Source organism: Phragmites australis, chromosome 13 (assembly GCF_958298935.1).
Source record: "Phragmites australis chromosome 13, lpPhrAust1.1, whole genome shotgun sequence".
Lineage (NCBI taxonomy): Eukaryota > Viridiplantae > Streptophyta > Magnoliopsida > Poales > Poaceae > Phragmites > Phragmites australis.
In genome coordinates this window covers 8089782-8102176 of record NC_084933.1, presented here as the reverse complement: position 1 = coordinate 8102176, position 12395 = coordinate 8089782, and positions in this window count along the sequence as shown.

Here is a 12395-nt window from a genome sequence, read left to right as displayed (position 1 = left end):
GAAAGATTGAAAATTGTTATTTATAACTAATTTATATTTTTTATGTACAAATTGTTTCTCAGGAAGATTAATGAGCTATGATAGCTATCGTCAGGTATGCACGTGTTATCCATTAATTTGGTATGAACATATTGCCAATCTGTCTTTAATTCCTTCTTCTGTGATGTATTTTGCACTTCATCCTTTATCTTTGCGTATAAAATTACCTTGAAAAATAGAACTTGCCAATTTTATGTATAAGACATATTTGAATTTATATTAGCATAGTATGTTTAGCCTCTCCTGTAATTTTGATCTGTTTCTGCCCCTGACCTCCACCTCCGTATCTCCCTCTCCGATGACAATGTGGGTCTATTCTCCATCTCCCTTTGCTGCCCATCTCCATTTGCTGCCCCCACCAGAATTTCTCTTCTCCTCACACCTTTTTCTTGTAGATCCTCGTGGGGGAGGGTGAGAACGCGGCATAGATGAAGAGACGAGGAAGCCAAGCTGCATCACAGTCGGAGGCCGCATCGGATTCATTGCACGAACCGTTGTCTCTCCTCACATCGCCACCACTGCCCCTTCTTTGCTTTGCCTGCTGTTCCTTGGTAACTGATAAAACGAATGGATTGAATAAATTATATTTATCTTTCTTTTCTCTAGTGCAATTTCATCTCTTCTTAGGTCACGGTTTGTTTAAATTTGGGCTTTATTGTTGCAACCCCGAAATTGTGTGATGAAACGAATGCTGTGGGACCTTCCAGATTATTCATGCCTTCACCTCAGTAGTCCTAAAATTAAATTTGTACTGGAGCAAGAAATAAAACTGCATATCAGGAATTCATGATAGATAATAGCAATCTGATCTAACTGGTGCTGAGCAGACAAGACTTCCTAGGTCAGCTCATGCAGTGACATGGGGACATATCTTATTTCCAGATACCCATGCACTAAAAAATTTGGATGTGCTTAGCTGGCTCGAGAGTCTCGTCGTCTTTGTTAAATGCAAGCTAATTATTGTGTTTTTCGCGTGTATATGCACTACGCATGGTTACGTACGTACGTATTATACTTGCTAATTTTTTCGGAACTAGCACGTTACGTTGTCAGCAAGCAGTACTTGTATATCGACCACCGATAGCTACATATATTATTGTTTGATCAACTTAAGCATCAGCTAGCGTAATGCATATTGTAACTGTCAGGCCTGCTGTTAGCATTATTATTGATAAACATTAATTAACGAGAGAATTCTCTATGCCCACTTGGATGAAGACACGGGCACACTATAAAAAACTATTTTTTAATACTTAAGTAATTTTCTACCGACGGTTTATTCGAAAAACAGTTTGAATAATTAGCGATAGCCTCCTGCGGTTATGGACCGACTGTGAAAATATATTTCCACAGGCGGTTCCTTATGTGAACCACATTTAAAAATGACCATTCATTAAAAAATTCATAACTTTTGTATATGAAGTTGGATGAGGAAAAAATCTATATGAAAATTGTAGCTCTCGATGAGATCTACAACTTTGTAGTTGACATTTTTTTAAGTCATTTAGATATCCAAATAATCGTTTGAATTTTCAAACGATTATTTGGGTATTTAAATGACTTCAAATGAAAAACTTTTCAACTACAAAGTTGTAGATCTCGTCGAGGGTTACAATTTTCATATAAAATTTATCCTCATCCGACGTCATATGAAAATGTTATGAATTTTTAAAGATAAGTTATCATTTATTTCCACAGTCAGTTCCTTATATGAACCACCAGTACAAATGACTACATTATCGCAGGAACCGCATGTGGACATAAGTGACAGTTTATCTTCAAAAATTCATAACTTTTTCATACTAAGTCGGATGATGATAAAATTTATATGAAAATTGTAGCCCTCAACGAGATCTTTGTAGTTGAAAAGTTTTCATTTGAAGTCATTTATATGCCCAAATAATCATTTAAAGTTTCGGATTGCAGATATAAAAAGAATTGCATATGCTCATATGTTCAGTAGTCGTTCTCTGGTGTGATGGTGGGGAGGGTTCGTACGACCCGACAGGTTTCGAGTTCAAGTGCCAAAAATCACGTAGCGCGCGTATTTCGCGCGAAAAAACGCGTGACTTGTGACTTGCAACGTCGCGACCGCGTGGGGTTTCTGGTTGGTCAATTTTTTTTTTTGCTTTTTTTGGTTCAAAAAATATCGATTGAGGGACTGATTATTGCAGACGGTCCGCTTAAGGAACCGCTTGTGGAAATCAATTTTCACAGACGGTCTGCTTAAGGATCCGCATATGGAAACCTAATGCGGTTCCTTAAACGGACCGCCTGTGATAATAGATTTCCACATATGATCACTTTTGCACCTGTGGAAATCATTTATTTCTACATGCCTTCGATCACAGACGGATGCACTAAATGCCTATAAAAACGAGTTATCACCCGCCTCTAGAAATAATTTTTTGGAGTAGTGACAATTTGTTTATCCATGAACAGTGGTGGAGCCAGGATTTTATCGTTGAGTGTTCTCGTTGGGCATTATAAATTTCGGAACCCAATATATGAGTATAATTTTACCAAACATATAATATAAATGATTGGTACCTACTGTTAGGGCCCTAGGGAATTAGTACCTTTGATTGTTCGATGACGTTAGGCTTCGTATCTTAGTGACTAGTGTGGCTGAGAGCTAAATTCTCTTGCTACAAATGCTTCGTGAATGGCCTGCAACTCGACTCCGAGCCTCTTCGCCGGCGGATCCAAGCAGCATGTCGAGCTACAACTTGATTCTTTGCTGCTGCAACTCCACGCTTTTGCGCGTTTGACAAGGGCAGCTGCCTCACCACCTGTGTTGCTTAGGGTTAGTCATTTAGTCGAGTACTCGATTAGAGTATTCGAGTATGGGGAATCGGTTGTGGTTGTGCTTCATGTGCTTTTTTCTAGTTTTTGGGCTGAGAAGTACTTGGACCAAAATATAAGGTAGTTTCGGGTTTGCTCGGACTACCTTTAGATCCGTCCATGTCTATGAAGGTTGGGACAACCATTGGTTTGCAAATATGCTAGATTTCTGCACATAAATTTTAGACTTGATTTGTATAATTTAATGACATCATATATGCTTGGCTGACATCCCATAGAGTAGTGTTGATTGGTTTCCATGGATGTCTAGATTGAATTCATAAACCTGGATCTATTATAATTCATGTATAGCTGTGATTTGTGAGTTTTTAGCCAATCTACAAGTAATAATACTTCAGTTTGGGGTGAAGGTGATATAATGGTTATAAGTAACATTAATTGGCTACTTAATTACCTCTCCTCTTGGCTACTTAATTAAGAACCTTGATCATCTTGATACTCTGGGAATGGTGGAAAGAACAATACGCTGATCGATCGATTCAGCTGCTAATGCATGGTCCATCAATTGGCTACTTAATTATCTCTCCTCTTGGGTGCTCAACATTTTAATATATGCATGAATGCATAGACGATCATAACACTAGCTAGCATCTAGCGCCATTCATTTTATTCATTCCTGTCATGATGTCTAAAGGTTAGATCGATTTATTATTCTTTTGTCGTAGCTAGCTAGTTTCTTTCTTTCATTGGATAGGTTTTAGCTGAATTTATGCATCCACCAACTTGTTTCAGTAGGCAAGAATGAAATTCTCATCACTGGTAATGTAGTATTCTTGATAACTAGCTCTCCGCTGCATAAATGTTTCACGTCAAACGTATATATTGTATTCTTCCGTCTTCAATCAGTATTGACTTCTTTTTTTTACTTACACATAGAAGTGGAGCAAGCGAAGCATAGGAGAAGGTCCAGGTATCATTACCTTGACCTTGAGGCTCTCAGAGAGGAAAATGGACTAATCTGCTACATTTGGGCAGCAACTTGTTGTAGTTGGTCTTGTCGAACAACACCATGTTGTTCACCTCTTAGATACTTGAGTAATATAGTTTGGGCATCATTTTTAGCTAAAAGCCGAAAGAATGTTCAATCTCAATAAGTTTGATGAAAGTGAGAAACTTGATTACCTTTTTTAATCATAGATTAACTTCAGCTTAATTTAGGTTTCATGCATGCATTGGATACAATCACACAAATATGATACGAACCCTGCTTTGTTCCCAGTAAAGCAAGTCAAATATTGGACCTTGTCATTTATTAGTTCTTCAAAGACTTGATGTTCATGTGTGCGCTCGGAGCTCACTAGTTTCTTTGTATTTCAGTTTGTAGCACTTGCAGTGGGCTAGTGGAAGCATTGCATAATATGAGCAGACCTGTTTAAATGGGCCTATTGCTCGGCTCGGCATGGACCCGGCTAGGTACGGTTTAGCTAAGGCACGACCTAATAGGTCTGGCTAAGCATGGATCCCTTTGTTGCTTTGTGATGATATCACTACTACAAAATAATACATCACTGCCGGCTCTAAAACCCCCTTCACTACCGGTTTTGGAGTCAACAGTGGGCAACAGGCAGTGATAGTCGGGGACTATCACTGCCGGCTCCGTGGACCGATAGTGAAAGTAGTTATTACTGCCAGCTGAAGGATTCGGTCGGCAGTGATTCCTTGGGTATCACTGCCGGTTGGTGGTTTCAGCTGGCAGTGATTTTCAAGGCATCACTACCGGTTAAAAACTTCAGCCGGCAGTGTTGTGCCTCCCCCTCTTCTACTCTGGCTCTATCCTCCCTCTCTGTCCTCCCTCTCTCTCCTCGATCTCTCTATCTCTCTCCCATTCAATACATGCATACAATGAGACACATGTAATGTAAATCAATAATAAAGGCACATTCATTAATACACAATAATTTATGTCACACATATATACATAATAGTTCTCACAGTTCACCCATTGAAAAGTCAGTCGAGTTGAGCCAGTCTAGTATTCCTCTACCTTTCCTGCGATGAGGACCGCGTCTCCATATGGACGGCTAATGACGTATGTACGTGCAGGGACACAGGGGGGCGATGGTGGTAGAGCGGAGGATCCGACCACGCCTGATCGACCGCAGCATCGCCTAAGCTCCAGGCTCACTGGCGTGTCAAAGACATCGAAGTCTGTCTCCTGAATGCTAGTACGTTTTGAGCATTTGGCCTCTTTCGTAGCACACTGACGGGCCACCCTTTCGTCCTCCTCCTCCTGGGCGCACTTACGAGACGCTGCTTCTTGCTCCTTCGCAGTGCACAACTGATGGGCCAGCCTCTCATCCTCCTCCTCTTAGGCGCACTAACGGGCCATAGCTTCTAGCTCCTCCTTTGCATCATCGTTGGAAGGCCATTATATCGAAGAGTCATCCGATGGTACCAACTCCGAAATACACCTTCATTAATATATAGTAATTTATGTCCTATATTAATAAATAGTAATTAATGTCTTTCATTAAAATGGCGTCATTTGGTGATATATAAGCCGTCTAACCCCTCTGGTAGACTTCCTCCTTGTCGCATACTCTGTACTAGAAGGTATGGTAATCTGAAGGTTTGTCACTGGTTGACGGCACGATCGGTTCATGAAACTCGCCGTTTAGGTTGATAGCATGTTCCATGAAGAATCCGGTGATCTGTTCTTGAAGGGCATTTATTTCTACAGGTTGTAACTCTTTTTGCGTAGTTTGGAGCACTGCGTTCGAAGAATCTAAAGAATTAGTCGTTGAACACGTGTAGAAATTGAAAAGAAGGCATCGATATGTTATTTCATACCTCAAGATCGTTGAACCTGACAGCGTCTCCATCCGGGCTGAATCAGTGCATGAAAGTTAGAACATAAAATACGTAGAGATTCTTGCCGGGTGGCTGCCTCATGCACTTCATGAGGAAATGATTCGTCAGTGGAATGAATTGAATCTTTTTATTCAGTAGGAAATGCAAGACATGAATATTCTGTGCATACCGAAAAGTTGGTTTTTACATTATACTCCTTCCCGAATGGATAGTGAATAACACTCTATTTTCGGTATCTTGTGTATGCACTGTATGTGAATATGAATACCAATTAAACTTAGATTCAATTGTCAAGACGATAAAATGATCGAGTTTACCTGTTTAGCATATCGATAAAGTTTTGGTAAGTCATCTGAGCTCTCTTTTGTGAGTCCAAGATAATTATCTTGCTCAAGTATGAGTGGATGACAAGGAGGATCCAATAAAAGTTGCAGGAATATTATGTTAGCATAGCAAATTAGTATAGGAATCGAGTTGCCCATAAAAGAAGAACGCCCTGGTGCACAAGCACGTACTTATAGCTGTAGGGTAAGAGTATAAATTTCTTGTGTTGGTGGTGAAGCAGACACTTCAATATGTAGTTCTAGGTGAAGTCTGGACTCTTCCTTACAAGCGTCTGGTTCACAAGCCTAGGATCGATGAATCCTACTTTACGATCAAATTGTTGTCTGCATGCGCAGTTCTCTATTCTATGAAATAGAGAAGTTAGCCATGCAATTTCAAAGTACAAGATTATATAACGTGATTCATATGCATAAGTCACTTACAGAGTTCACGCTCTGACTATAGCCATGTCGAGAGCATCTTCCTTGTATAGTTCATACAAGTCCTTGAAATACACGTAGAAGGAGTTTTCCCCATTGAGGAAATATTTCTTTGTGTATCGTACGGGGAACGCCTGCAAACCATGCCTGGATTGCTACAAGTACCACTGATGTAATCGACGCATTTGAGCTGTAAGGTTTATTTCTATATCTGGTTTGACCAAAGGTTTGGTCAACTCAAACGGCCATGTAACATCCAACTTTGCAATATCCGCTCCCATAGTAAGCTGTGCTAGTTGTTCTGCCGATAGTCCAGAAGTAGCCAGGAAGTCTCCAATGCTTGGAGCATCCTGAACGATTGGAGCTAATTTGTTCTTGGCTTGCTTCTTACTGATACGTTCGTAGTCACTCAATGGCTTCCTTGAAGCCACCTCTGTCTGTTTAGATTTGGCCATATTCATGAAAAATTTCATGGTATATTCAGGCACAACAGGTTTCGGTGGAGGTGGTGGAGGATGGAAATGAGTCCTGACACTGGCGTCCACAATCTTTTGGAGTTTGTCAGTAGTGAGTGAATAGACATCCTTCGGTTCTGCCAACTTTTTAGATGCCACCGGCTTCTTAGATGATGTCGTTTGCTTAGATGTTGCAAAACCTGATCTTGTTTTCCGAGCTGATGGCTGGCTTGTTGATGGCGCTGGCTTCTTGAGCGGCGGACTTCTTTGAGGCGATGCTTGAGGAGGTGGACTTCTTTTGGGAGATGGCCGAGGAGAGGGAGATCTTTGAGGTGACGGTAGCCCGGGATGTAGTGGAGAGTAGAGATTCTCGGTAGCTGTCCCCGATGGAAACACTATGTAGGCCTTCTCCCATGCGATGAATGTGTGCTCGTTCTCTCCTATATTGTTCGCCCCCTCCTCTGTGTGGTAGTCCACCTCAACATGATGGTACTGATCAACTGCCTCGTCTACTTCAACCACAGTGTAGCCCTCCAATATTAGACATCTGTGCAAATGTTCATGGGAGCCACGGGGATAAGCCATGCCGGAAGCCACCCAGATGGTAATGTTCCTAGTACCAATGTACAGTTCACACGGTGTTCATGCTGTGATGACGTCCATGGGATAAGTGATGGTGTCAGCTCCTGGAACTCCCGTGGACACACAGTTACTCTAACGAGCATCGGAGCTAGAGCATGGAACATTAGGAGACATAATTATTTTTCAGGTAAATTATTTTGGCGTACTAGAGCACTTTGTTTGAAATCAATTGGATGAGAGAAAGAAATTCGAGAGAGAAAAGAATTAAATTCGCAGTTAAAATAGACTTCTTTCTCTCTAACATGTGGAACCCACCCGGCCCCACCATCTCTCCCTCCACTTGGGCAACAGCCCCACCTGCTCCCTCACTCCCACTCCCGTGCCTCTCTCTTTTCCCAACCAGCCAAAGCAAGGGAGCAAGAGCTCACTCTCCCTCTCACTCCCTCTCTCCTTTCTCCCTCAAATCCACGCTCTAGGAGCCAAATCAAGGTATGCATGTGGTACCATTGCGATCACAAGCTCACAAGCATTCCATTCCTCCAATTTGTTTGCTCATTCCCGAAGGATTTGAGCCAATTTGGATGTCTTTTGGTGTTAAGGAAGTGAAGAACACCGGAGTTCTTCGATTTCCCACCGTTTTCTCCTTCTCCCGGTGGTCCCCAACCTCGGCAAAGCACCTTGGGTAAGTCCTCTAGGCTTCCCATGGCTTGGATACGTATTTGGTTGGTCGAAATTCGAATTTGGAGCTAGGTGGTGAAGTTTGGGCATTTTTGGATGTTTTAGACCTAATTTGAGGAATTAGATGAATTTGAGTTAGGAATGGAGTTTCTAGGTTGTTAAATGAGTTCTAGAACCCTTGAACTAGCTCAAACATGTTCCCTTTTGGTTGGAGAAGATCGCAATTCGTTCCGAGCATTTTTCCCCTCAAAACAGTCCAGTTCCGGCCTTCCCCGGAGTCTCCGGGTGAGCCCCAGCCAAAAATAACAGAGAGGGTGCTGCCGAAGAGTCTCCCAGAGTCTCCGGTACCCCGGAGTATCCGGCCTTCACCGGAGTATCCGGGTGCATGGTTCATTAGCCTATGCTGATAACTTGTAAAATTCATAATTAATTCATACGAACTCCAAAAATCATGAAACTAATTTTGTTGGTTTCAGAATAAACTACTCTATCTATTAAAAATATCTCCAGCCATTAAATATCGAATTAAATTTTTGAGGCTAATTATTTAGGCTTAAGCTTCATTAATTCACCATTAATTCTTTACAAGTCCAAAATGGATGAAACCAATTTTGCTAGTCTTCTTATGACTTGTTCTAGCTAGGACAAATGTTTTCCTACATTTTAAAGCATATTTTCATGGCATTTCATCATTTACACCTTGTGGCTTAGATTATTGCATTTCATTTAGGCTTATCATTGCACGCGTTATGTTTCTTAGAACACGCCGATCCATCGATCCCGGAGACCGAGGTCGATCCCGAGGTGCCGCACCTTTGTGAACAAGTACATCAAGGCAAGCAACTAACATATTTCACCCATGTCAATTTGGAAGTCTCAATTGATGAATATGCTTATGTATGTATGCATGTGTCGGGTACCCTTGGGTAGAACCTACTCGAGGTACGAAAGCTTGAGCAAAAGTTCGAAGGGCTAGAAGTGACACACATCAGAAGCAGTGATAACTCTGGTGCGGATGAACTTTCTAGACTCGCTTCTTGTCATGCACTGGTACCCATAGGGGTCTTCGTCGGGAAACTCCTTAAACCATCTGTCCCGACAGTTCGGCGAACGGATGCTGCCCAACCCAACCAGCAGTCTGGCCAGGTCAGCGAGGCAGAATCCGCAGGCACGAATGCTGCACTACTCGAATGCACCCCAACTTTGATGACTCCGTACCAAGCCTATCTCGAGGGTCGAGACATCCGTGATGATGATGCATTTGTAGAGAAAGTTGCTCGTAAATCTAAGCTCTATGTTTTGGTAAATGACAAGCTCTACCGAAAGGGGAGTAACGGAATCTTGATGAAGTGTATCACTTAGGAAGAGGGCATTAAAATACTACACGATATCCATGGAGGCATGTGTGGTAATCAAGCGTCTTCTTGCACCTTGGTTAGAAAAGTTTTCTGCTAGGTATTCTATTGGCCGACTGCCCTCCAAGATGCTTCTGAGCTGGTCAAAAAGTGCGAGAGCTGCCAATTTTTTGGAATGCAGACCACTCGACCAGCCCAAGCTCTGCAAACAATTCCTCTTTCTTATACTTTCTCCGTCTGGGGCTTGGATATCCTGGGATCGTTCCCAAGGGCCTAAGGTGGTTACAAGTTCCTATTTGTGGCTATCGACACGTTCACCAAATGGATAAAGGCTGAACCCGGAGGGAAAATAACCGCAGAAGCGGCCAAGAAGTTCATGAGAAGCATAATTACTCGATCCGGCATTCCACATCAGATAATTACGGATAATGGTAGTCAGTTTAGAAGTGGGATCTTTATTGCGTTCTACGAAGAATTCGGTATCAAAATTCATTTCACCTCAGTACCTCAGTCGCAGAGTAATGGTCAAGTTGAGCGTGCTAATGGAATAGTCTTACAGGGCATCAAAACTCGGGTCTTCGACAGGCTAAAAGCCTACTCGAAATGTTGGCTAAAAGAACTTTCCTTAGTATTATGGATCGTTCGTACTTCAACCAATAGAGCCACTGGTAAAACTCCGTTCTTCTTAGTTTATGGAGCGGAAGCGATGCTCCCGACTGAGTTGCAGTTTGGATCACCTTGAGTGGATGGTTACTCGGAAGAAAGGTAGGAGCAATTACGAGTGAACGACATAAATTTACTCGAGGAGTACCGAGATTGATCATCTATTCAAGCGGCTAAGTATTAGCAGGCATTGCGTAGATATCAAAGCCAGAGAATTCAGCCCAGGAAACTCGCTATTGGGGACATCATCCTATGAAAGGTGCAGAAACAGGTCTGGTGCCACAAGTTATCACCTAAATGGGAAGGACCTTACATAGTAGTCAAAGTCACTCGAGCACTCGTGGAACATCGACCAACTCCTAAAGTTTTATTTATAGAAAAGGTAGGTTACAGGTAAGTCGATTGCATTCGATTCGGTTAGCTACTCGATTACATAATCCTTCCCTTTTCCTCTAATCCATGTGGCTAGTGCAAAATTAGTAGAAAGGATCCGCCTAGCTCTGGCAAATAGTGAAGACCCACCACCTCTGAAAGTTTGGAAGCGTATGGACCCTCATTCGCCCTTGAACGAGTTGAGGAACCTTTTATACTCCTCCCGCGGGTGGCAGCTGATCACTCTAGGAATCGACCGTCGACCAGCATAAGGGCCAGGGGAAGTGGCTGAGGCAAAGGCCTTGCTGGAGCTGCTGATCGGTGCTGGTGATGCCGATTTGTCTTCTGCCTGGCGCAAAGGTGATCAGGCGGTTATCGATGGAGAAGGCGACCATGCCTACTTTGCCGGCGATGACTCAGGGGCTCCACCGTCGAAGACCTCGATGGCAGCTTTGTTGATAATCTGGTCGAGATCACCACCATCCTCATTCCTCTCTGGTGCAGAGTGCTGCACCGAAGCATAGGTCCTGATATAATGGTGAACGCGCTAAGTGAGGGGATGGAGATGATCTACGGTGGATGTGTCTTCCCTCTCCTTCTGTGGCCTACTACCCGAGTCCTCGTCATCGGAGGACATGATGATGATGACCTCAGGAAGTACCATGGCAAGAGGCCTATGGGATAGGACTTCTTGGATTGGTTCAAGAGGCAGAGATGGACTAGAGGCCATGGCTTCAAGCTCTATGTGTCCTATGAGGCAATGGGCAAAGAAAACAAAGGAGACTACAGACAAATGGCTTCGAGTCCCCTATATTTACAAATGAAATGATGGCATCGTCTCGGGCATGTAGCGCATTTGGTGGAAGTCATGATGGCGTTATGGCTTGTCTCATCTCTGCAAATAGGGATGGGTGGTCATTATGACGTGTTGGATCAATATTGCGGTGAAAATGTGTACAAATGGGAGTGAGGTCTTTTAATGCCCACCTACCCGGTGGTTCGAGTTCACTCGATAACCATATTGCAGTTAAAACCATAATGCTTGGTGGCTTCCATTCTCGAGTATTCACTCGAGAACAAGCTTTACTCTTCGACCGACTCCGTTATCGAGTACATGGTCGAGAATGAGCTATACTCTTCGTCCGACTCTGTTATCGAGTACATAGATGAGAACGAGTTTTACTCTTCATCCGACTTCATTATCGAGTACATAGATGAGAGCTAAAACACTACTCTTGGATCAATAGAGTATAAAAGGACATAGTTGAGAGCTATAACACAGCTCTCGAATCAGTGGTACATGTATGTCCTTTTATACTCTTCAATCGAGTAATTTCTTCCTCGACCATAGAGTCGTGGGCTATATCTTAATACTATACTTCTTTTATATGTTTTTTGCAAAGTTTTATCTGGCTCTGCGTCGATCACGTCAAAAAGAACCAACGGAGGCATGTGTTGGGTCGATGATGGACAACTATACCTCAGGAGACATAACAGCATAGAGATTGTCTGACATCTCACGCCTAACGGCCAAAAGGGTTTTGAAGTCCTAGTTTGCCTTGCGTGTGCTCTCTATCGAGTTCATGTTTGTATGTTGATTGAATGCGCAAATTGATAAAAGTTCACAAAAAATTCGATATGCTCTTTCTTTTTCTAGCTCTGTATTAGTCTTTTCCTCACTATCACGGTCTTCTGGATTACTTGAGGGCCGCGCATCTAATGGCTTATCTAGTTAAGATTTCAGGTGTTGGCAGATGTGTTATCGTATGGTCTTGAGAATGATGACAACATACTAGTTATTGCGTCTATTT